The sequence below is a fragment of the Mus caroli genome, chromosome 2 (assembly GCF_900094665.2).
Source record: "Mus caroli chromosome 2, CAROLI_EIJ_v1.1, whole genome shotgun sequence".
NCBI lineage: Eukaryota > Metazoa > Chordata > Mammalia > Rodentia > Muridae > Mus > Mus caroli.
The window spans coordinates 48,824,310-48,830,225 of NC_034571.1; positions in this window are offsets into that span (position 1 = coordinate 48,824,310).

Consider the following 5,916-nt stretch of genomic DNA (forward strand, 5'->3'; position numbering starts at 1 on the left):
TCCACATCCTTGCCAGCATCTGCTGTCACCTGAATTTTTGATCTTAGCCATTCTGACTGGTGTGAGGTGGAATCTCAGGGTTGTTTTGATTTGCATTTCTTTGATGATTAAGGATGTTGAACATTTTTCTCAGGTGCTTCTCGACCATTCGGTATTCCTCAGTTGAGAATTCTTTGTTTAGCTCTGTACCCCATTTCTTTTATTAAGGATAAGACAGTAGCTGGGCTGTGCACTCACTGCCTTGGGGAAAGGCTGTGGTAGCAGCAGAATAGGAGAATCAGTTATTTGGTGGATTTTAGTTTTACAGGAAGGTTTATATGTGCAAGAGGAAAACAATTGTTTTGAGAGATCAAAATGTTTTAGAGTTTGAAGAATCTGAGCATTTTTATGGGATTCAAAACTAAAAGTACTGAAGTCCTCAGGACATGAAACATGCCACAAATCTATTATGAAAACTGACAAAGACAGTTCCCATCACCCAAACTAGATAAAACTTCACAAGAGTGGAGAAACTCCAGGAAAAAAGAAAGTGGGGTCTTAAAATCTCTATTGATTATGTGGGGCTTCCTGGAGAGAACAGAAATTCAAAGCTCCAGATGTGTTCAAGTACTCATGATCAGAGGAGTTAGGGTCTGGCCACTGGCAGGTCCCTCATAGGTTCATGTATCAAATATTTGATTCTTAGATAATGGTATGGTTTTGAAATTCCAGATGGTAGGACCTAGCCAGAGGAAGTAGGATTCTAGGGATCATGTTGTTTCTCTCCTGTACTTCCTGTCCACAGAAATATTCTGACGGCATGATGTTCTGCCCAAAGTCCCAGGATCAAGCAAATATGTACTGAATATTCAATAAGTCTCCCCAAACCGTTTCTTATGTAAGTTAGCTATTTTGTCAAAGTGATGAGAAAAGTAACTGCTACACATGGTTTCTGAGGTTTTACTTCAGACCCAAAGCCCTGGGACACAGAAAGTTATGAGTGGAAGCCCTAATTCTTGTGATTTCATGGGAAACGAAGGAGGATATCTTCACGGCATGTCTGGCTCAAGTGGACATTTGACAACCTCATAAAGTTCTCTGCCATTCCTAACTTGTATAGAAATGATGCTACACCTTTTATGAATTCTTCGGATACCCTAAAACATCTTGGAAAAAAAATCCAGCACCTCAGACCTTGTGGATCCTATGAGTAAACAGGCAATGTTTGGACAACTTGCATGTATATAGCAGTCACCCTGCTGTGTTAATGTGGTGGCTTTGAGCAGTGGTGGCTGATGACCAATTGTAGGATATACATGTACAGGGTAGGTAGTCCAGGATATACAAACTAATCACAAAATAAAATTTGTAATATAACTTTACATTTTCTTTTTCTATTTTCTCTTTCAATAAAGTTTTTTTCTGAGTTGGACTTAGTGCCACACTCCTATGAGCCAAGCATTTAAGAAGCAGAGGCAGGAAGAATGTCAAGTTCAAGGACAGCTTTGACCATGTGGAAACACTACCTCAACAACAACAACCACAAAAAAAACAAAAACACTTCTGGAACTTATAGTTGGAAGAAAACATTGTTAATGCACATCAATGGATACTGTGTCACAACTCATAACTCCACATTGGTGAGACACTAACAGGGGAGTGGAGACCTTAAAACTGACTCAGGTTTGGAACAAGAGAGGATTAGGTAAATTTACAGATATACAGTTATTTCACTATCTTCCACGTACATGTAGGAATGTGGATGAGAAATATATTTATTGCAGTATTTGATGTTTATACTTAGCAAATTCATTTGAAGATAGAAATCAAGTGGAAGCAAATGCTGAACTTTTGGAACCATTTGGAAATGACTGCCTATATAACGGTAGCCTTTTCATCTATGGAATAATGACATGCTTCTCAATAATTTCTTGGAGAATCAGTATGCCAGCTCAAGGCACAGAGAAATGAGGCTTTCTGTAACAAAGAGTAAAGCTCTTGCACATGGGCATATACACTATATATGCACACATTATATAAATACATATACAAGATAGAAGAGAGAGTAAATAATGTTATTAAATCACTCTCTCTCTCTGTCTCTCTCTCTCTGTCTGTGTATGTGTGGTGCATGTGTGTAGGCTCATATATGATTTTCCATACATGCATGTGTAGAGGCCAGAGGGTGATATTACATACCTTTCTCTTACTTTCCACCTTAATTTTTGGAATCTGGATCTTGCCACTTTAGTTGGACTGGCATTTTAGCCAGCAGTTCTCTGTTCCACCTATCTGTGCTTCATAGCCCTGGGGTTACAGATTAACACCGCACCCAGATTTTTATGTGGGCCTAAGTGCTACAGATCAAGGTTCCTGTGCTATGTGATAAGCACATTATTCACTGAGCCAATCCTAACATTGAGTCAATCTTAAAATCCTACAGAACAAGAGGGCTTTGTGCTGTCTTATGCAGGGAAGTTGGAGTGATGGTGTTTTTGTCAGTAGTCAAGCCTGGGATTGATTCATCTATTCACTTATTCTGCAAGCCTTAGAGTTGTATATCACTTTAATTCACTTACATCTGACACTCTTGCATTCTTTCTTGGTATTTATAATGTTCAACTCTCAATGGTTATCCTTTGGTGAAAATTAACTCAAAATCTATCCTGGCACTCTATAACCTTAATGCTTTGGAATTTTGTTTTAATACAGTGTGATAAAAAAAATAATCTTCTAAGGGGTGGGGCCTGGAGATCATCTACCTCAGCTGTGCTGGAATTTTGACTGTCTTGATCTTGTGTTTGTCTTGTGCAGGTAACCACAACCACTATGAGGACATGATTGCCTTACTCCTACCATGCTCAAAGACAGAATTTCATAGAACTACTTTCTATCCTTAGGCTCTTAAATTCTCACTACATCCTCTTGCTAAATGTTCTTTGAGGTTTCGTGGTAGTGGCGTTGATACAGATGTCCCGTTTACAGCCAAGTACTCAGGTACCCTCAGCATTTTGACCAGTTATGCATGAGGTATATAGTTTTTTTTAAATGTATGCTTGCTGTTAAACAGACTATTAGTTATATTGAATGTAAACACACACCTATATTTAATAAGAAAGGATTGAATACTATTCTCCAGAATTCTAGTACTGGAAAGATTCTAGTACTGGAAAGGAAGGCTGCCCTGACTGAGCCCCTTCCGAAGACAGATGTCCGTGATGGTATGTGTGTTGGGGATATGATGCTGGGGTTCTCAGTTTGGCATGATTTTCCTATTACTCTTCAAGGCTCAGTCAAGCTCTCAAGCCTCTGTGCTATCGCTACTTGGACCAGAGTTCCAGAATAGAAGGTGGTAGCATCCATACAGTGATTCAGGGAGTCTGGTTTACCCAGTGTAGTCTCTTGCTTTGATTTTTGAAGCTGGGGTCCCCCTCTTTCTCAAGTGTGGCAGTACTGGAAATGGATCCTAGGCATTCTATGGAATCACTCTCCCACCAACTATAGCCCCAGTGCTCCATTATTGTCTGTTACATTCTCTCTGTGGAACTTTGCCCCAGCAACAAGAAGCTTGCCAAAATTTCCTGCAGGGGGTGTGCTTTGATTATATTTTAGGCTCTCCTTGTTTACACTAACATAACTAATGGTCACCAAAATAAGACACAGGGAAAGACTCAGTTACATTAAGGGGAATAATATTCTAGGCAGAAACTAAGACAGAATCAACCATGAGTAATGTTGATAGGGCTATCTATCTATCTATCTATCTATCTATCTATCATCTATCTATCTATCTCATATACCATATACATACATGCACACACACACATATATATACATATATATCATATCATATCATATCTATTTATCTATCTCTCTATCACAAACTCTCTCTCACACACACACATATATATTCATATAAGTTTGGTTATAAATGTTGAAGCATTATACATTTTTTAAAAAGCATAGAAAGGAGTATTTGTCCCTAGTTCTTTAAACAGAAGTATTGGCTCCCACTAATTTTTAGGCTCAAGAAACCAGTATCATGGACCCAGGTTGGGAATCTGTCTTTTCAACATTCCTTTTAAAAATACACCTCAGGTTTTCTGTGTAGCAATAGCAAACAGATTTCTGCAACTTATCTGGGTATAGTTCGTATACAGTCCTTTTGTTGAAAAGCTGCAAGCAATTTGCTTTTCCTGAAAAAAAAATGAACAGAGAGAAATGAGATTACACAATATGAGACTATCAAATTATATTATGTAAATGCAAATAAAATAAAATATATTAGCTCAAAAGTGCCACTGGGTATTAAGCAGAGCCTAAAGGGAGTCACATTAATTCTCATAAATCAACCTCCTCAGGTTGCCTGGGATATGAGGAGGCAGGCAGAGTGAACTTCATTCTTTGACATTTTATAAGATTGCAGTATTTGGGGGGAGTTTCTAATACCGACATCACTTGCTATCATTTTTTATGAGATGACAGCAAATTTTAAGAGATTGTGGCCTCTACCACAGCACTGAGTTTGGTAGATGTGTGTTTTCCTGACCCAGCAGGATGCCACTGCTTGGGAGATGAGGTAGGTCATTTTCAGGGCAACTGGAGGAAGCCAGGTTCATGGCAGGCTGCCGTCCCTGACAAATTATATTAATATCCTCTCTCATTTAATGGAAGGTATGGGCAAAATATAATCCCACTCAAATTAGAGACTGCACATTATAAAGAGCTGCAATATACAGCACTTACATTTTTAAGTAGTAAAGGTGAGAGGGTTACGTAGGCCTTGGAATACTGATATCTAAGTGAATCCAATTTTCGAAAAGCTTAGATAATATGAATCCTGTATTTTAAAGAAAGCTTTTCAATTATGTTAAAAGTCACTGTTTAGGTTTTTAAATTTCTTTTTTAAGGTCCCCATATTCTTAATATAATTCAGTGCTTTTTCTGTGTTCATAAACATAAAACATAAGTATTGTATTCATTTTAGAATTAAAATTTTTTATTTTAATTTAATTTTTTTACATATTTTTGTTATTATAAGCAATAGGTGTTCTAGCCAGATATGGTGGCACAAGCCATTAATCCCAGCAACAGGAAGACAGAGGCAGCTAGATCTCTGAGATTTTTGAGGCCAGCCAAATCTGCATAGTGAGTTTCAGGAGAGGTAGGGCTATGTTGAGGTTCTGTCTCAAAAAACAAAATCACACAAAGCAACCAACCAACCAGCTAAACAACAAACAAGCAAAACTAAGAAAGAATAGGCTTTCTGGGGAAGGTGGGGAAAAACCCTGATATATAATACACATTTCTTATTTCCATAGTGTCAGTAAATGTTGATGAAAAAAGATATATTTGGGATTAAGTCATCTTATTGAATGTAGAGCTGGAGAAAGATGAGCACCAGTTCATTGTTATATATATACCCACCCCACATATGTGTGTGTGTGTGTGTGTGTGTGTGTGTATGTATATGCTACTTTTCTGTTGCTGTGATAAAAAAACATGGCCAAAAACAACTTAAAGAGGAATGTTAATTTAGTTTAAGGTTCCAGAGGGTTCTTAATAGTGGAGGAGGCCCAGCAGCAGGAACCTGAGAGATCACACATTAACCATCTCAACATAGGAGGCAGAGAGAATAAGCAAGAACACAAGGCTATGAACTCTCAAAGTTCACTTCCAGGGATGTACTTTCCCGCAAGGCTACAGCACCTCCCCTAACAGTACCACCAACTGAAGATCAATGTTTAAATACATGAACTTATGTGTATCATTGCTTATTCAAACCACCAATACACATAAACACACACACACACACACACACACACACACACACACACACACACATACACCACTTGTATATATTCAATGTAAAACACAATTTATTTAACCTCGAGGGCATACAGAATAATATGTCACACCTTTTGAGTCCTTAGTATA